The sequence below is a fragment of the Rhinopithecus bieti genome, unplaced genomic scaffold (assembly GCF_001698545.2).
Source record: "Rhinopithecus bieti isolate Rb0 unplaced genomic scaffold, ASM169854v2 scaffold_15361, whole genome shotgun sequence".
Lineage (NCBI taxonomy): Eukaryota > Metazoa > Chordata > Mammalia > Primates > Cercopithecidae > Rhinopithecus > Rhinopithecus bieti.
This window is the reverse complement of record NW_016808140.1, coordinates 6,309-27,877: the sequence shown is the minus strand read 5'-3', so window position 1 is coordinate 27,877 and position 21,569 is coordinate 6,309. Positions and strand designations below refer to the sequence as shown.

At 36.8% G+C, this 21,569-nt stretch overlaps 1 protein-coding gene and 1 pseudogene across 1 annotated transcript in view; one reads left to right on the top strand and one right to left on the bottom strand.

Annotated features, from left to right (window-relative positions):
* DACH2 (dachshund family transcription factor 2) overlaps positions 1 to 21,569 on the top strand; it is a gene marked incomplete at its 3' end in the record, with an annotated part of 115,366 nt that overhangs the window by 88,660 nt on the left and 5,137 nt on the right. The gene's annotated exons all lie outside the window — the stretch shown is intronic.
* On the bottom strand, positions 11,357 to 11,980 carry LOC108537868 (COP9 signalosome complex subunit 8 pseudogene; annotated as a pseudogene).

Genomic DNA, 21,569 nt, shown 5'->3' with positions numbered 1-21,569 from the left:
ACGCTGACACTTTTGCGTGAAAATTAAAAGATCTAGTTTACTCTCTCAGGGCTAGAAGCACATCCAGGGGTGGTGGCTCAGGCCTGTAATCCCAGCACTTTGGGAGACCAAGGAGGGTGGATCACCTGAGGTCAGGAGTTTGAGACCAGCCGGGCTAAGGCGGAACGCTGATCTTATTCTATAAAAATCGAAGAAAAAAAAAATATAGCCAAGGCGAGCATGGTGGCGTGCACCTGGTATCCGTAGCTATTCAGAGGCTGAGGCAAAGGAGTCAGCTTGAACCGGTAGGGTATATAGGTGTATGTGTGCTGATGATCATGCCATGTGCAGCTCCGATCCTGGCAACAGTATGTGAAACTCGAGTCTCAAAACAAAAAAAAATAAATTAAAGAAAAGAAAAAAAATGAGTCAGCACTTATTTTACAGTGTGAAATAAAGGTCAATGCACTGGCCAGAATGTGAAACATAAATAGGGTTTTTTACTCCAAAGCACAACACTGTAATGCAACATGTTATTTTGTTAGCTGTAGAAAATCCATATGTGTCTGAGCAACCTCAATTCTTTCCTCCCCCAAATAAATAATTGTACTGAGGGGCATAAGGCAGAGAGTGAGGAGATATCAAAGCAGGTTTTAGAGAAGAAGTGAAAATTTATTAAAAAGTGTTAGAGCAGGAGCGCAAGGAAGTAAAGTGCACTTGGAAGAGGGCCAAGTGGGCAACTTGAGAGATTCGAGTGCACTACTTGACCTATTGACTTGGAGTTTTATATGTTGGCATGCTTCCAGGTTCTGTGTCTTATTGTTCCCTTGAGGTGGGCTGTGTGCATAGGTAGTGGCCTGCTAGCACTTGGGAGAGGCTGCCTGCGCAGTTTACTGAAGTTGTGAGCATGCTCACTTGAGACGTTTTTTTCCTTATCAGTCGAGTATTCTTATAGGAAGATTATATACCAGTTAAACTCTGCCATTTTGCTTGCCTCTTAGTGTATATGCTTAAGCCTACTCGCCCAGTCCCTGAGATCTCATTGGGAAGCGGCTGATCACCAGCTTTACGTGTTTTCTATCTACTGGGAGACTGACTTTCCTTGGTGCTAGCTGCAACCAATTATTATTTTAGAGAGACAGCTTAACAACCACCTGACCACCACCTTATGGTTTCCTGACATTCTTGGTGGGGTGTGGGTCTCTTGTCTGTTCATTTCCACCTAACTACTCCAATTTGAGACCCCAGTGCATGCAATTGAATTTTCTTCTACATGTTGCATGTCTTTTCACAATCACTGGACTGCAATGATATGCAAAACATTATTTGTAATCATATCACTTTCCCACTTTTTCTTCTCCATGATGATTTCTTTTATTTTGACTGATAATACCCACACTTCAATCTAATGAGGATTTCCCCTTTCCCTTATTGTTACTGAATTGAGGTTTTTCTCACACCAATGGCTGAATTGCAGAGTAGAGAGGAAAATAACTGCTCAGAAACTATCGGTCAGGAAACGAAACCTTATTTATATTCACATTACATAGAAGACACATTTAAGTCACTGGAAACTCACTTTAAGTTTCTTCTTTTTAACCTCCTTGATAAAACACCAACTTAAATTTAAAGTTGATTTTGGGGCTCTAAGAATATTTAGGAGTTATTTGTTTTAAATAGGCTGACTCTACTCCTAAGGTACATCTAAGTATACTTTCTCCTGATTTATCCTTAATTATAGGGTTAGCTTTCCAGTTTTTGAGAATTTCAAGAGGTATTCTTAAAATCCATATGTCTACATTTTAAGAGATTTTTTTCCCCCTCGGACAAATCTTTATCCTCAATTTATATTACTCTAGATCATTTTACTTTGAATGTAAAAATTGTGTAACCATGATTACTGGTTCATGAAATAAGAACAAAGTTGTTATTTGTTATTACAAATGGTTAAATTGTAGAGGCCTTCTCTGTGGTTTCAGTAATGGAAAAGGACAGCAGCTCCCATGAGGTAATTTTATCTTCCTTGTGAAAGAAGGAAATCGCCCTTGTCTCTGATGGAATTTTTTTGTATCTTTCCAGCATCAGGTACTCAATCATAGGTTAGATCATTAAAGGATGATTGAATATTTGGATAGTGTTTAGTTTGCACGGCTAACACAAATACATTTACCCTAACTTTTAGGTTGCAACAACCTCTTGAAACCATTAAAACCCAAAAGGTTACATCTGGTATCAATAGTTTTAAAAGAAAATTCCAAAAACAATAGATGGAGTCTATTTCAAATGCTCTATACAATTTATAAAACATATCCCTGCCTTTTAAGTATTTTCAGTGAAAATGTTCTAAATCATTGTGTTTATTCATAAGATGTGAAAAGGAGTCTGACATCTTTTAAGCCCTAGGTAACAGGATGTAGCTCTATCTTGGTTCTTCTAAATGAATTTGAACAAAGTATTAGATATGGCCATGTGAATAACACCGAAGGGAGATAAGAAGACAAAATATAGTTAAATACTATACATTTGTGTGTAAATGCATTTTCTGTGTTTGGAGATGCTACAGCATAGAGGTAACATTTTTGCAAATAAAAGATGATTCCAGAAGGACTCATAAATCCACCTTTTTGTCAAGGCAATAGAAATAGATGTCACCTATTTCCCAAATGATACACATTTTGACAAAGGTGGAGGAATGGAATTAACCAAAGGAAAATTACAATGAATAATTGAATTTCTCGGTTGTAATTCAATTTTGGATAATACTTCAGTGCTATGGAAATTATTTTATTTTGCCTAGAAAAATATTTCACATGTGTACTGTGTTTCTTGGTAGAAATGGAGAGAGTAGCTTTAAGTTTTATATGCCCTTGGCTATCATACACATGTATGCACACACAGAGAGATTTGTCATTAAAATTGAATTGGACAATCAATTCAATATGAAAAGATGTCAGCTCTGCAAGATAATTGATTTGGTTTCTTTTTGTTTGAATTTACTAAATGTTTTACACCCAAATGATACAACAATAAGGGTCAATATAGTTGTATGCATAAACACAGCTTAAGTTGTATACCGCTATGGCTAATCTTTTTTGAAAGTACAGCATTCAGTATTAAATCATATTTGTTGTATGTAATAAAGAACAAGTACACAAGAGATTAGAATCCACAAATTTAAATTTTTTTTCTAAATATTATAACTTGAATAGAATAAATCCACTTTACATTGTAAATACCATTGACTCTTGAACAATACAGAGGTTGGGGCACGAACCACCACCTGCCTCCAGTCAAAAATTCACATATAACTCTTCTGTTTGTTTGTTTGTTTGTTTGTTTTTTAAGTGACAGTGTCTTGCTCTATTGCCCAGGCTGCAGTACGGTGATGCAATCATATCTCACTGCCACCTCAAACTTCTGGGCTCAAGGAATCTTCCACCTTAGCCCCCCAAGTAGCTGGGACTACAGATGTGTACCACTATGGTTGGATAATTTAAAAAATGTAGAGACAGGGTCTTGCTATGTTACCGAGCCTGGTCTAGAACTCATGGCCAAAAGTGATCCTCCTGCCTCAGCCTCCCAAGGTGCTTGGATTACAAACATGAGCCACTATGCCTGGCCACATGTATAACTTTTGACTCTCCAAAAACTTAAAACTAATAGCCTGCTGTTGACTGGAAACTTTATTGATAATGTAAATTGTCAATTTATATATATTGTATGTTACATGTATTATATACTGTATTCTTACAATACAGTAAGCTAGAAAAAAGAAAATCTTATTAAGCAAATTATAAGGAACAGAGGATATATTTTCTATTTATTAAATGGAAGTATATCATCATAAAGATCTTCCACCTTACTGTCTCCACGCTGAGTAGTCTGAGAAGGAGGAAGAGGACTGGTTAGTCTTGTCTCAGGGGTGGCAGTGGTGAAAGAAAATTTGTGTAAGTGGACCCGCACAGTTCAAACCCATATTGTTCAAGGGTCAGCTGTAGTATGTTGTTACTAAGGACATAAAACAATTTGGTAATTAACTCTCAGAGAGTAAGAACCTAGTTCACACTAAGCATGGAATACTACTTAAAGAAATCATCTCCAGTAATGCTAGAAGAATCATACGCTTCTTTTCCGCTTATAGAAACCCATTCATTTTGAACTTAGGGAATATGGATTTGATAAGCAGTGAATCAATGCCTCAAATCCTCTTCTAATTACTGACTTTCTGACCACTAGACATGTTTACAATACTGAACAATCCCACTTCAATCACATTCAACAGAATGAGTGTTAACCTGTTGAGTGCTCTTTCCTTAAATTAAGGATCATGGGAAGTTTCTAGGAATTCAGTCTAGGAATCTATTTACCTTTAGGCTTTTGTGTTCTAAGTGTTAATATGTGCTCTCTAGGCAGCTTTAGCTTATTACAAATGTTCATATGATTTTCTGTCATATGTAATTTAGAAAACAGGTACTTATTGAATGTCCACTCCGTATATAGCAAAATGATAGCTTCTGCAGAGGAAAAAGAATAAGTAGGTCATAGTCCCCACTCTCAAATAATTTAAGTCTAACTAGAGATTTAAGACATTAACATGTGAACCTTTTTTTACTTTTATATTAAGTTCAGGGGTACAAGTAAAAGTTTGTTACATAGATAAACTTGTATTATGGGGATGTTTTTTACAGATTATTTAATTACTGATTCAGCATATAAATAACATTTGAAGAACATATTTTAGTAGATAGTATGAGATTCCATATGTGTGGTCAGAAAATTTACACTGTGTAGGATTTCAAAGTGAAAGGTTTTGTACTATACCTTTGCTTTCTTCAAAAGTGTGGACATTTTGAGAGGCAGGGAGGAATGATTCGTGTTAAGGCTTCAATATTTTGGCAGGCATGTTACATAATTTTAAAAAGAGGCAGCTAGATAACAGGTGGAGGTTTTATATTTCATTACTATAACTTTATTCTTTTTGCAAATCAATTGGAAACTGCCAGTGAAATTTATTGATATGTAATAATTGTATATTTTATGTAAGATATGTGACATTTTGTCACAAGCATAGAATGTGAAATGATCATGTCAGTGTATTTAGGGTATTCATTGCCTCTAGCATTTGCCATTTCTATGTGTTGGGAACATTTCAAATGCTCTCTTCTAGCTATTTTGAAATACATAATATATTGTTGTTAACTATAGTCATCCTATTCTTCTATCAAACAGAACTTATTCTTTCCACTTAATTATATGATTGCACCCATTAACCAACCTCTTCATCTCCTTCCCCCAACACACGTATCTGTCCCAGCCTCTGATAACTATCATTCTACTCTCTACCACCGTGAGACGATTTTTAGCTCCCACATATGGGTGACAGCAAATAATATTTGTCTTTCAGTACCTAGCTTATTTCACTTAACTTAAGGACCTCCTGCTCCATCTATGTTGCTGCAAATGACAGGATTTCATTCTATTTTATGGTCAAGTAGTATTCTATTGTATATATATACCACATTTTCTTTATCCATTCATCCCTTGATGGACACTTAGGTTTATTCCATACCTTTGCTTTTGTGAATAATGCTGTAAAACCATGCAAGTTCTGATATTCCTTTGATATACTGATTTCTTTTCCTTTAGAAAAATATCCAGTAGTAGGAGACTCTTGGATCATATGGTAGTTCTATTTTAGTTTTCAAGAAATATCCGTTCTGTTTTCATAGTGACTGTACTAATTTACTTTCCTACCAACTTTGTATCAGTTCCCTTTTCTCCAGATCTTCTCCAGCATCTGTTAGCTTTTTTTCTTTTTAACAATAACAATTCTAAGATGAGATCTCATTGGGGATTTAATTTGCGTTTTCCTGATAATTAGTGATGTGGAGTCTTTTTTATCTACCTGTTGGCCATTTGTATGTCTTCTTTTGAGACGTGTCTATTCATGTCCTTTGCCCACTTTATAATGGGATTATTAGGTTTTTTTTTTTTTTTTTTTTTGCTGTTGAGTTGTTTGAGTTCCTTGTATATTCTGAACGTTAGACCCTTGTGGGATGAATCGTTTTCAAATATTTTCTCCCATTCAATGGGTGTAGTGTGTCTTTGCTCTGTGGATTGTTTGCTAGTACATTCTGAAGAAAGGTACCGGTTAATAAAATTGATTATTGAGATACATATAAGAGAATACACTCTTTGGGATGAAGGAAGGATGTAGGAAGTGCCATTTTACTCTATCTTGAAGGGTAGGGAGAGAATACACACACATCACACACGGTTCCCATTCAAAAACATAAATAAAATTTCTGAGGACTGACTAGAAGGCGAAGTGTAATAGCAAGAAAGATCATAAAACAAAACAAATATTTCCAAATTTCAATCCCAAAATTCGGAATTTATCATTAAACTGTTTTGCTTCTAATTTAAACTCTAATGTTCTCTACTTTGAGGGCTTTTTTTCCTACTCTGGCTCATTCAAAACTTACACAAACACATATAGCACATTGAGCATGTAACATGTCATTTTTATTTGCCAAATTATAGTCATCGAATGATACCTTGTACAGAAAGAGTAAAACCTACGCCAAAGGGAAAATGTATTTCCTGGATTCATTTTGGAAAACATGGTAACGCTGCAAGTTGGAAGCCTGATTATTCATTGTCATGCTAGCACACAAAGTGCATTTTACTTAAATCTTTTTTTAAATTTCAAAAGCAAGACATGTAAAAATAAAATAAATTTAAAGAATGTGAGCTTTGGTATATAAGACCTATTCTCACTCTTAAAATTATTGAAACAGGTGCTATGGGAAGCCATTGCCTTTATAAGCCTTTTAAGATATTTACAACAAAACATTTCCCTGTGATTGAATTTTTCCAAGTACTAAAATACCATGGAGAAATATGTTTACCACCAGTTTTATGGCTCCCTAGATGCATTCTCTATAAACCTTGTATCTGCTTGGACACAAACAGTATTGCAAAAAGACACCATGCCATTTGAACAGGGTATACAGCTTTGAAACCGTATGCCACACTACTAATGGGAATGTCAGTATTATTATGAATAACACAGTTTTAAGACCATTCTTTTATTACGGTAGACCTAAGTAAATGTTCTTATTTTATATCTTAATTTTAGTAGGAGTATTTTATATCTGTGGAGATACTACCAGTATTGTGTTACAGTTTTTGGCCTTGGTGCTGATATGGGATATAACATTTGTGAAGTCTAAGCACAGAAAAACATAATGGTAAAATTTTCCTTTACAACCTGTATTATTCTATTGAAAAGCAAATAAGAAATAATTACCTGGTACCTGAAAATGCAACCCCTATATGCTTCAAAAGTTTGGGTTAACAAGGTTTAAAAAGCTACAAGGTATCAATAATAGAATTTTGCTAACCAGTGAGTCAATTTTCTAGGCAAATGGGGGAAGATAACTCATGTTGTAAGTATCCAGATGAGAAAGTATCTTCTGGAAACTTGTAGCAGTGGCAATAAAGCAATACACATCAGTGTTCAAACTTGAATAGCATATTGTATTGCTTTTCACCCTCATAATTTTTTTAAATGTGCCAACTGTCAGAGACAGTGGTAAGTAAGGTTAGATGGTTACATGGATTATTAGTAAATTCTGCCGAGAAATTGTGCTATTGATGGTGGTTGAGAATCACAGGCTGACTATGACGCACTTCACCATCTGTTAATATAGGTATTTTAACTAGAGATAAGATAGAATATCTTGTCATTAGCCAAGAAGAGGAAGTAATTTCAATGCCGTGTTAAAAATACAGTATTTAGCCATTCACACTGGAAAAATGCCTAATGGGAAGTGAATAAGGGAGGGGAGGTGACAATGTGCACAGAGGCAGTGAGCAAAGTGATCTTCCCTAGTGATCAAATAGAATCAAGAAAGTTAAAATCTCAAAGTGATGTGAATAGATATAGCTGTTCAGGTGATAGAAGCGTGTTCTTTTTTTGTTTATTTGTTTGTTTGGTTGGTTTTGTTTGTTTGTTTGTTTTTGTTCATTTGTTTTGAGATGGAATCTTCGCTCTGTCGCCCAGGCTGGAGTACAGTGGCACAATCTCCGCTCATGCAAGCTCCGCCTCCCGGGTTCACGCCATTCTCCTGCCTTAGCCTCCCGAGTAACTAGGACTACAGGTGCACACCACCACCACGCCCGGCTAATTTTTTGTATTTTCAGTAGAGACGGAGTTTCACCATGTTAGCCAGGATGGTGTCGATCTCCTGATCTCGTGATTCACCTGCTTTGGCCTCCCAAAGTGCTGAGATTACAGGCATGAGCCACCACACTTGGCCGCATGTTCCTTAAGGTTATCCAAAGCAAACATGAAGGCAAATTCAGGACAAATGCAGAAATGACTAACATATGATACTGTGTCCAGAATTTATTACTTCTGGTGGATTCTTGGTCACGCTGACTTCAAGAATGAAGCCACACTCACAGTGAGTGTTACAGTTCTTAAAGATGATGTGTCTGGAGTTTCTTCCTTCAGATGTTCATATGTGTCTGGAGTTTCTTCCTTCTCGTGGGTTCGTGGTCTCGCTGACTTCAGGGGTAAAGCCGCAGCCCTTCGCAGTGAGTGTTACAGCTGATAAAGGTGGCACCTCTAGAGTTGTTTGTTCCTCCTGGTGGGTTCGTGGTCTCGCTGACTTCAGGAGTGAAGCTGCAGACTTTTGCAGTGAGTGTTACAGCTCATAAAGGGAGTGTGGACCCAAAGAGTGAGCATCAGCAAGATTTATTGTGAAGAGTGAAAGAACAAAGCTTCCACAGCATGGAAGAGGACCTGAGCAGGTTGTCACTGCTGGCTCCGTGGCCAGCTTTTATTCCCTTATTTGGCTCCGCCTACATCCTCCTGATTAGTCCATTTTACAGAGTGCTGATTGGTCCGTTTTTACAGCATGCTGATTGGTGTGTTTGCAAACCTTTAACTAGACACAGAGAGCTGATTGATGCATTTTTTACAGAGTGCTGATTGGTGCATTTACAAACCTTTAGCTAGACGCAGAGTGCTGGTTGGTGTGTTTGCAATCCTTTAGCTGGACAGAAAAGTTCTCCAAGCCCCCACTCGACCCAGGAAGTTTAGCTGGCTTCACCTCTCAATACCAAACTGAAAATAATTTCATGGGACTCAAATGTTATAAAGTTGATTTTTAAAGCACTTTATCCAAATAAGTGACTCACAAAAATATGCCAATTTCATAGAATTGGAATTTAGGGCAGAAATTTTGGGTGCTTTGTTTAAGTCTGATTACAACATATTGGTAATGAAAGATCTTACATATTAATTTTATCTTTATTTTCCTTTCTTCATGTTCCATAATTTCTCTGGTTATTGAGTTCATAATATTTACACATTCATAAAAACAGAAAATGTTAAACAACTGCATTTAATACTAATCAATGAATTTTGTAGGGCTTCATGTGAAGTAAATCTTAAAAATATTTTCCTCCTAAAGAAGTATCATTGGCTCTGAGTACAGTAGTCCCATCTTATTTGTGGGGGATACATTCCATGACCCCGGTAGATGCCTACAACAGTGAAGAGTACTGAACCCTATACATATTGTTTTTTTTTTCTATACATGCATACCTGTGTTAAAGTTTAATTTATAAATAAGGCATAGTAAAAAATTGACAACAATAACTGATAGAAACATAGAACAACTATACCAATATACTGTGTAAACGTTATGTGAATGTGATCTCTCTTGCTCTCAAAACATTTTATTGTACTGTACTCCCCTGTTTTCTGATTGCCATTTACTAGGAGTAACAGAAATCTTTGGAAAATGAAATCACAGATAAGGGGCGACTACTGCATGTATAAGGATAGAATCCAATTGGGAAAGAAAAGAGGAGAAAATCATAGTGATCTAAAATGTCACTGGAAATTGAGAACTGACTATGTTTCTCTTTACATTTCAAGTTTTGACAGATTTTAAGATGTTTAATAAATATTTATTTTACATGCATAAGTATATATATAATATATATTTATATTTGCAGGCTAATAAAACCATCAAACTCTTACTGTCTGCATAAACTCAGCCTCAGCATAGACATAATTTTATATTCAGTGAACACTTAAGATTCTTCTTTCAAACTAAAGTTCTTATGATAGAAAAATGAGAAAAAATTCTCAAGTACTAGGGCTATTAGCAAAAGTGAAATATGTCTGTAGTGTCTTTGCTTCAACATTTGCCATTCTATATGGATCCGTAAATATTTGTAACAACAGTAAGTAAAGAAGTTTTCATGGCACATGTATACATATGTAACAAACTTGCATGTCGTGCGCATGTATTCTAGAACTTAAATTATAATAATAATAGTAATAAAAAGAAATGTTAATATTAGTAAAACAAGGTCGAATTTGCCAGGAAAATTAAGATAGATTTTCATATTGTCTTTTTTTCATTTAAATGTTTATTGAACTAAAGCAGAATAAATGAACTAAGGCTGTTTTAACCCGTAGATATAAAACAACAACTTCAAATATTAAGAGGGGTGTCACACAGAGAATGAAAGACTCATTTAGTATTTCTGCAAAGGGCAGAACTTGACCCAGCGGATAAATACAAGCAATCAGTAGGCCATTGGATAGTTGTACAAAGTGTATCGCATATGTTAATTGCTTCTTTCTCCACATAATGCATTCCACACTTAACTTTTCCCATCTTATAAAAGGAGATAATACAACTTAATACTTCTCATGAACATCTTAAATGAGTCACATTTCCGTGCAAGCCCTCCACTCACCACTGTGAGTACAGTTTTGGAAAACATCTAAAGTTAGCAAACTGGTTTAGTATAAAAATGATTTATTTGTTTCTCAGACATATTTCTGTATTTTACATTAGTGGCTCTCAGAATTTGGGGAGAAAAGAGAGCATGGTCTCCAAGAGGGTAAATCATAATCCCTAGCAATACAGGTACTGCCCTCAAACTCCAAATGAATCATTACAACTATCCAACAACGGTACAGATGAGAGTGTGGTGTGTGCTGGGGCCTCTGCACATACAAGAGACAGTTGACAACAACTGTTCCACAAGAAACAGGAAATCTTATTGCACAAGTCACTAAAAAACAAACTAACTGCTGTAGCAATGAGAGGCTCCATCCAGACTGTTAAGTATTTCGAAATGAGAACTGTTTCAACAACTATTCAGCATAATGTTTAAGAACAAAATGTACATACAACATTGTACTTTATATGTGTATTTTATCACATGGTAAGGAATGCTGAGGTGCTTCATCTATGCAACAAATTGAAAATTAAAACTTTACATTTCTATATTTGTCAATATACAGGATTCTGAAGGTGGATCTTAAACTCAGGGTGATAAATCAGTTATCAAGGAAAGCCACATAATCCGTCCATCTGGATAACTGCTGTTCACTGGGGATTGGGTGAACTGGAATTGGCTCTGGCAAGGGAATAAACTTGTTAAAAGAAACATCTGGGGCCCTTGCAATTGGCTTTCTGGGCATAACCATTCTTATGGTGGGGTCAGCTTGCCATTCTTGTTTTAATATACTTTTCACAGCCTCTTCTACAGGACATCCAACAAAGGCTGCAAAATCATCAGGCATTATTGAGGTATACACTTGAGAGGGCAGGGCAAACGCTCATCTCCTTGTTGTATCTCTAAGTGCTTCCATAATTGACTGGAACATCTTAGGCTACTGGTAAGCACTGAGGGTTGTATACATCCCAAGGAAATCTCTATGCCAGAATTTTTTTCCTACTGAGCAAATTCTCCCAAGTTCAGAATTTGCAGGTTTTATAGCAGGTGGTATTCTTTACCAAAGATATCTTGGGTTATTCATGTCATTATGGAGCAAATAAAAAGCTAGAAGCTGACCATACACTGGGGGTGCAGCAGTTCCTCCAAAAGCCTGGAACTCTTGGCTCTGATCCAACAACTTTCTGAAACTGAAATCACTTTCCTTCATCGTTGCCACTGGCATCTTCCCAGCCTGTCTTGCGGCCACACCTTCCCAACAGCCAGACCCCAAACTGTCCCCCTTTTCCTGTATTCTTAGTAGAAAGTACACTTATCTTAAACTTGCATGCCTCCATGGGAATAAATTTACAACTTAAATTTGAGGGGAAAATGCGACTCGGTGGCTGACAAGATGGTCGAATAGGAACAGCTCCTGTCTGCAGCTCCAAGGGAGATCAATGTAGAAGGCAGGTGATTTCTGCATTTCCAACTGAGGTACCCAGCTAAAATCATTGGGACTGGTTAGACAGTGGGTGCTGCCCATGGAGGGAGAGCCGAAGCAGGGTGGGGCATCAATTCAGACTACTCAGGTAGTTTGAAGACTTCAGGCTCAAACTACCTTAGAAATAATCTGAGAGAGTTCACTTACAGAATTACAAGTTTATTCTTTTGTCTGGTTATTAGGAAGACAAAATACAATGCTATAATACCTTAATTCATTCTTGATACACTACATAAATTCTTCACTCAATGCCAGAGTAAATTTTTTTGAAGAATTTATTGGGTGAATCCTGGAATCAATGTATATTCAGTGCACTTCTTTTTCTTGAACATTCCAGATCTCGAAGGCTAGCATAGCTTCAGATGTAGTTCATCTTTTTCAGGGCCAACTGTGTGCTCAGTACCATGCTAAGTGTTTTGCATTTTAGCTTTTTCCTTTAAACTTCCCACACACACTGAGGTAGATCTTTATATTCTACAAATAGAGTCGTTGTGTAGCATTCCGACACACAGAGATATTCAGTAATGTTTACCATGCTATAAGAAGAAGGCAGACTCATAGGAAATAAGTTAAAATCAGAAAGGGATGTATCAGATGATTACCCATTGTATAATCATTTACATTCAACTGCATGACACATTTTTGAAAGGTTTCTAATTAATTGAAATTTTTTTGAAAATATTACTCTTTGTCTAGTAGTTATTAGAGAAAATCACTACCACACTCTTCAATTTATACCACTTTGATGTATACCACAACACAATGCACAACTAGGTACTCAAAAGTGTTTCTGATAAAAGTCATTGAGGTGAGAATATTGAAATAGAAGAAAGTAAAGTTGAATCAGTCTCCACAAACTAGAAATGAAGATGAAGAAGAGGCAGCATTAAAACACAAAACAAAATGGCACATTCATGTGTTCTAGTGCTGGCATTTACCTATCCTTGCCTCTTTGGATATAGATTATGAATTATTTTATTATTATTTATATCAAAAAAAGAATGTCCATAAGATGGTATGAATTTTTCATAGCAATAGACAGCATCTAAAACTAGGATTGTGCTTTTCGTAAAGGTTGTTAAATTAAGCATTACGAATAGATACCAACTTCTTTGATAAAACTTAAGAAATTTTCAGGCGAGAAGCAACAGCTTTGTTTATTTGTTTTTTGAGATGGAGTCTCATTCTGTTTCCCATCCTGGAGTGCTGTGGTGTGATATTGGCACACTGCAAACTTCACCGTCTGGGTTCAAGCGATTCTCCTGCCTCAGCCTCCGGAGTAGCTGGGGTTACAGGCACCTGCCACCATGCCTGAATAATTTTTGTATTTTTATTAGAAAGGAGGCTTCACCATGTTGGCCAGGCTGGTCTTGAACTCCTGACCTCAAGTGATCTGCCCACCTCAGTCTCCCAAAGTGCTGGGATTACAGGCTTGAGCCACGGTGCCTGGCTGCAACAGTTTTTATTATCTTAATGTCTATGTTACACAGGATAAGAAAAAAAAAATGTGAAAATTGCAGTGCTTTGCCTTATTAATTAAATATATATTTTAAATAAAATTCAACTTTCTAAAATAAATAATTAGGGACATTTTGAGTTAGCTAGGTTTATAGCAGTGTTGCAGTTGTGGTATCAAACTCATCTATTAGGAAAACCCTTAATTTTTTGTATAAAACATGTGATGCCTCAGTGCCTCAATTTTTTTTAAAAGTTTTTTAAGAGGTGGAGTCTCACTGCATTGCCCAAGCTGGAGTGCAGTGGCTATTCGCAGGCATGATCATAGTGCGTTGCAGCCTTGAACTCCTGGGCTCAAGTGATCCTCCTACCTCAGCATCCTGAGTAGCTGGAACTACAGATTCGTGCCACTGTACCAAACCCAGTGCCTCCATATTTTAGCTAAGACTGAAATCTCAGTATATATTCTCAGTGATTGTGGCGGTATGTGCACATACATGTGTGTATGCATGAGCAAGGGAAGGAAATGGCTAATGAAAACAGAATTTTCTATCATTAGTACTGTGGTAGCATGAAAATATGAATATGCATAGATTACAAACAGGTATAATTGCACAGTTATGAGTGAGCATATTGATAAAAATGTCAAATCTGTGTAATTAAGGGCACGTTCCTCATGAAAGAGTTTACAGGAGGTGACAAACTGAATTCTTTGTTATATAGGCTGTTTTCCCAAGTTTTACGTGGTAGTGTCATTCTGATTTTGAATTATCTTTAATTTTTAATGTTAATCCTCTAAAATATAGTCTTTATACCTTTCTTGGATACAATTTAATTATAATCCATAGAATTCATTCTTGGAAAAATATTTCCCTTTTATTTATATAGGCTCATGTTTTTTACTATTTTGTTTCCTGAATCTGTGCTACAAATTGACCCCTCATGCATATTTTTCTGTAGTGTAAATTGATTTTCAGAACCTCTATATCTATAAAACCGACTGGTTTGATATATGTCTTAATTTTATTCAGTTCTTGAAGCTTTGGCGATACGTACTTAAAATTAGGTATCATTTTTGAAATGCTTTTTTGAAATGTGAAAAATAACTAGTTAAAAAATATATTGTGATAGGAAATCATATTATAATCTTGTAAAAGTAGCAAAAATTAACCTTTATGTAGCCCAGTGGCTTTTTGAATTGTGATTCCCACATCAGCAACTTTAGCATTAATCGGGCACTTATTAAAAATTCAAATTGCAAGTTTTACTTCTCATACCTACGTGATGTAAGAAACTCTTGGAAGCAAGGAATGTGTATTTAAAAAGACTTTCAGTGCATTCTTATTCACGATAAAGTTTGAGAAACTTATGCTCTAAAGTGCTGGGATGAATAACCTGCTCTCTTCTACCTTCCATTGACTCTCTCTACTCAATAAGTTAACTAACCAAATATGAAGAACAATGATTTTTAAATTTGACACCGAATTGCCAGGTCAGTGAACAGTTAATCTCTTCCTGATCTGTGCCAGGTTAAGAAAATAAGTTTCTTTCTTGGTTGAAAAAAAAGGAAGACTGGATGTCTCCAGGCAGGGAAGGGCAAAGTGAGGAAATTGGCTTGGCAGCCTCTTCAAGCCAGACCAGAATGCCTGAGCCCCAGTAAGACTAAAAGCAAACCTATGTTAGAAATCTGGGGAATATGGGCAAGCAATGGGCTGACTGACACAGTCAGGTTGAAAGCTGCCACTGAGGGACCACGATGGCTGCATACTCAGATTTCAGGGGGGGAAGGTACAAAGTCATTTTACAAATGAGCCAGAGTGGACAAACATTATCACCGAAGGTCATCTAATTTATGGAAATGGGTACCTCCTCCTCCATCGTATCCCAACACACATCTCTTTAAAACAGCAATTTTCAGCACTTTGGAGGCGAGGCGCGCCCCGCGGATCACGCACGCGTCCATCCCTGCTAACACGGTGAAACCATCGTCTCCTACTAAAAAAAAAAAAAAAAAAAAAAAAAACAGCAACTTTCTTTCTACCGTTACTCATTCCCAATCCGCCTCTTGTTTGCCATTTATTGATGCGAAATGTTACCAATATTACTCGGCACTGATAAAATGTTATTTTTTTTTTTGTGGCAGCCTTTTACACAGAGCGTAGCCAGGCTGGTTTCTGGAGAAGGGACTTTGTACATACATGTTTTGGTGGCTTTTCGGTTGTTTATATTCAGAAGTTGTTGTTTTTCTTGCAGATTTTAGATCAAATTCTAGTTCTCTTTCTGGACCCTCAACAGTTTTGTATTTTCTAGGCTCTATAAAATATATAGTTACTCCAAAAAATAACCAGGTCAGCTATGCTTTTATCTTCTGTATATTAATAGATCATCTCAGAGATGATGGGAAACTATGTGTGTGGGACAGAAAGCTTTACTGTTTAATTTTTTTTTGCTCATGAGGGACTATGCTATTGTAGACAATTTCAATAAAGTTTTACACTAGACATTCTGTTGACAGGACTATACAAGCTATTTTTCAAAATTGTAAAATTTCAATTTGTCCACAATTACTTGAGATTATAGTAACATTTATTTTATTGGAAGACTAAGAGTGACAGAAACTCTTTACCTCTATCCCCATTCTTCCTTCATTCTACTAATTATTGGTAAATAAATAAAACATAAATAAATAAATAATATATTCATGTACCAATCTTGTTCTTTTTGAATAAAAAAGAAATAGTGGAATCAATTTGATGATTAAAATCTACAGGGCTTTAAGATTACCAGTCCTACATATCCATTTCATTGCATCAGGTTATAGATAGACACATAATAGTGACTATTCTATATACTGGAGGAGACAAGCAGTGATGCAAATAAAAATCAGACAAAAGTCACTGCCCTCAAAAAGATTAAAATTACTGGAATAAATATTTAATAAAATAATAAATAATTATATTATACTGTATATTAAATGGTGCTAAATTTTACAGAATCAATAAGAAATCATCTCAATGGGGGTTGTGAACGGGGTGGCAAGTTGCAGTGTTAAATAGGAATGTGTCCGTATAAGATTCACAAAGAAGATTACTATTTGAGCAAATCATGTAGGTAGCAATCTCAAATGAAATCCATAAAAACTCTAAAACACACCCTTGTAAAGCATTTTGTTAGTTTCTAAATTTTATTTGACTTTTTTTTCTTATTAAGCTTCTTACATTCTCTATAGTTTGAATATTCCTTATCTGGAATGCTTCAGACCAGACAGGTTTCCATTATTGGTCCATTCTTACATTGCTATAATGAAACACCAGAAACTGGGTAATTTATAAAGCAAAGAGGTTTAATTGGATAATGGTTCTTCAGGCTGTACAGGAAATATGATACTGGTATCTGCTCAGCTTCTGAGGTAGCCTCAGGAAACTTTCAATCATAGAAGAAAGTAAAGGAGAAGCAAGCCTGTCTTGGCACACGTTTAAATAACCACATCTCGTGAGAACTGACTCACTCATTGTCATGAGAACAGCATCAGGAGATGGTGCTAGACCATTCATGAGAACTTTATCTCAATGATCCAATCACCTCCCACCAGGCTGCATCTCCAACATTGGGGATGACAATTTGACATGAGATGTAAGTAAGGACACAGATCCAAACCATATCATTCTGCCCTGACCCCTGCCAAATCACATGCCCTTCTCACATTTCAAAATGAAATCATGCCTTCCCAACAGTACCCCAAAGTTTTAACTAATTCCATTAGTAACCTAAAAGTCTGAAGTCCAAAGTCTCATCTGAGACAAGGCTAGTCCCTTCTGCCTATGACCCTACAAAACAAAACAAGTTAGTTACTTCCAAAAAACAATGAGGGTATAGGCATTGGGTAAATACTCCCATTCCAAAAGGGAGAAATTGTCCAGAAGAAATGGGCTACAGGTCCCGTGCAAGTCTGAAACCTAGCAGTGCAGTCATTAAATCTTAAAGCTCCAAAAGAGTATCCTTTGACTTCATGTCTCAGATCAAGGGCATACTGATACAAAAGATAGGTTCCCAAGGCCTTGGGCAGATCTGCCCCTGTGGCTTTGCAGGGTTCAACCCCACAGTTGCTCTCAAGGGCTAGTGTTGACTGTCTTGGCTTTTCTGGGTTCATAGTGCAGGCTGTTGGTAGATCCATAATTCTGGGGTCTGGAGGATGGTGGCCCTCTCTCACAGATACACTACTAGGCAGTCCCCAATGGGAACTCTATGTGGGGCTACAACTCCATATTCCCCTCTATTCTGCACTCATAGCGGTTCTCCATGAGGGCTCCACCCCTGCCATAGGCTTCTGCCTGGGGAACCAGGCTTTTCCATATATTCTCTAAAATTTAGGCACAGGCTCCCAAGCCTCAGCTCTTGCACTCTGTGCTCCTGCAGGCTTAACACCACATGAAAGCGGCCAAGGCTTATGGCTTCTTCCTCTGAAGTATCAGTCCAAGCTGTACCTGGTTCACTTTTAGCCATGGCTGAAGCTGGAATGGCTGGGATGCAGGGAGCAGGGTTCTGAGACTACACAGGGCTGTGTGGCCCTGGGCCTGGCCCATGAAATCATTTTTTCCCACCTAGGCCTCAAGGCCTGTGATGGAAGGGGTTACCAGGAAGGTCCCTGAAATGCCTTTGAGTCATTTTCCCTATTGTCTTGGCTATTAACATTTAGCTCCTCTTTACTTATGCAAATTTCTTCAGCCCACTTGAATTCCTCACCAGAAAATGGGCTTCTTTTTTCCTACCACATGACCAGGCTGCAAATTTTCCAAACTTTTATGCCCTGCTTCCCTTTTAAACATAAGTTCCAGTATCAGGTCATTTGTTTGCTCACACATAAAAGCATACACTGTTAGAAGCAGCCAGGCTACATCTTGAACACTTTGCTTCTTAGAAATTTCTTCTGGCAAATACCCTAAATCATCAGTCTCAAGTTCAAAGTTCCACAGATCCCTAGAGCAGGGGCACAATATAGCAAGGCTCTTTGCTAAAGCATAGCACAAGTGACCTTTACTCCAGTTTCCCATAAATTCGTCATTTCCATCTGAGACCTCCTCAGTCTGGGCTTCATTGTCTGTATATCTATAAGCATTTTCGTCACAACAACTTAAAAGTCTCTAGGAAGTTCCAAAGCTTCCCTCATCTTCCTGTCTTCTTCTGACCCTCTGCATTCCTCCAATCTCTTCCTGTTATCCAGTTCCAAAGCTGCTTCCACATTTTAGGTATCTTTATAGCAATATCCCACTTCTGGTACCAATTTTCTGTATTAGTCTGTTCTTGCACTGCTCTGAAGAAATACTTGAGACTGGGTAACTTATGAAGAAAACAGGTTTAATTGGCTCACAGTTTCACAGGCTGTACAGGAATCAGGATGCTGCTATCTTCTTGACTTCTGGGGAGGCCTCAGGGAACTTTCAATCATGGTAGAAGGCAAAGGGGAAGTAAGCATGTCTTATATGACCAGAGCAGGAGGAAGAGATAGATGGAGAGGTGTCGTACACTTTTAAATAACCAGATCTCATGAGACGTCACTCACTCACTACCTTGAGAACAGCACCATAGTTCTCATTCATGAGAACTCCACTCCCACGATCCAATCACCTCACACCAGCCCTCATCTCCAACACTGAGGATTTTGACATGAGATTTGTGTGTTGACACAGGTCCAAGTCATATCATTTTTAATTTTGGGTATTTCAGATTTTGCAATATTTGCATATACATAATTAAATACGTTGGGGATGGGACTCAGGTCTAAAGATGAACTTAATTTACTTTTCATATACACCTTATAAACTTAGCCTGAAGGTAGTTTTATAAAATGTTTTAATAACTTTGTGCATGAAACAAAGTTTTATTGTATTTTGACTGTGATCTGTCACATTATGTCAGGTGTGTATTACTCCACTTGTGGCTTAATGTCTGAGCTCAAAATTTTGAATTTGAAGCATTTCAGACTTTAGATTTTCCAATAAGGGATCCTCAACCTGTAGAAGGGGAGATCTAGTTAACTGTCCTTTGAGATTTTCCTATATGAAAATAGGAAAGAACAGTGCTTCCCAACCAGTATTGACATTTGGCCAGATAATTCTTTGTTGGGAATCCAGCGGAAGTCGGGGTGAAGGCCTTCCCTAGGCTTTATGGGGCGTTTTGCAGCATCACCGGCCTCTACCACTAGATGTCAGCAGTACGTAGTCTTGGCAATCAAACATTTCTCTAGATATTGCCATATGTGCTCTGGGCAACAAAATTGCTCCTGGTTAAAACCACTGACCTGTGTCTTCAGGCCTTCAATGACTTGGAAAGTAAAAGTGGGCTAATTTAAGGTGAAGCTGGGCTCATCCAATTTTACCTAGAGAAGGATATTTCCAAACATTGTGTTTCATGAGGTGTTAATAGATGCTTAGTTTGTCAAATATATGACTATATACCCCTCTTCCACTTCTGTAAATTTTCAACTACCATTTAAGTTATTTAATAAACACTTATATTGGATTTACTTTAGGTCAGAAATTATTCTATCAATTTTGCTAATAGTAGTTCATTAATATTTATAACAGCCCTAAGAGGTAGGTGTATTATCCTAACTTTAAGGGTAAAGAAACTGAGGCATAGAAAGGTTAAGCAACTTTCCCAGGGTCCTACAAATCATATAGCAGGGATTCAAACCCAAGCAATCAGGCTCCAGTGTATTTTGCTCTTCATTATGCTCCTGCTTCCTATCTTGACATATAACATTTGTTAATATTTAGTATTAGCATTTTATTTATTTAAAAAATTATTTCCATAGGATTTTGGGACACGGTATTTGGTTACAAGAGTATATTCTTTAGCGGTGATTTGTGAAATGGAGTCTGAGATGTTCTGCTTTAAAAGATTTAGCAAGTTAAAAATAAAGGAAAACTGTGCCCTGTGAAATATGAGTTTCAGATAAATGAGAAATCAATTTTTAGTCTAAAGATGTCCCATGGAATATTTTGGACATAATTATATTAAACAATGATTTGCTGTTTATCTGAAATTCAAATTCCACTGAGCACCCTGTAATGGATCTAGCAATCCTAGCTTTAAGGAAAATTGTTAAATATCGTTTAGGCCAGTTTTCTCAACACTAATTTGAGCAAGGAAGCTTTTCTTGTTAGAACACCTAATATCACGTGGAAGTTCTGTGGGGCTTTAGTCTAAGGACAGTGGGAACGCCTTTCAGCTAGAGAGTGAATAGATTATTAAGGGTTCATTCCAAACTACAGTGATCTCTCCTTTGAACTCCTAGAGACAAATAACAATCTATGCCACATGAACATGATTCAAGCTTAAGGGTCCACTGTTTTCCTAACTAACATATCCAAGACATGAACTGGGTATCATACTTCTTCCAAACCTTTCACTGAACATCATATTTGTTATTGGAATAGTATTTTGTCTGAAAGATGATTGAATTCTAATACATGATTTATAAAGGAGTCTGTTATGTGAAATTGCTAATCTAAGGATCCACAGCAAATGGGCATAATTAGTTGTAGAGTATCTGTGTCACTTTCTCAGGCTGATACATCTTCATTCCTTTGCTATTGGCTTTCTGTTTTCATTTATCTGTATTATTTTTATTTCATCTCCTTAAAGAAATACAACAATTTGGGGATCAAGCTTTTCTTTTCCACATTTGATGATGGCAATACTTGAGGAGTCATTGAAGCTATGTACACTTCCTTATATTCATGCAGGTCACATTACACAGCAGTTGGTCATTTTATTGTAATTGTTCCTCAGTTTGTGAGAGGGAAACAGGTGTCTCACTTGTCCTGAGTGTAATAATAATGACATTGACAAAAAAAAAAAAAAAAAAAAAAAA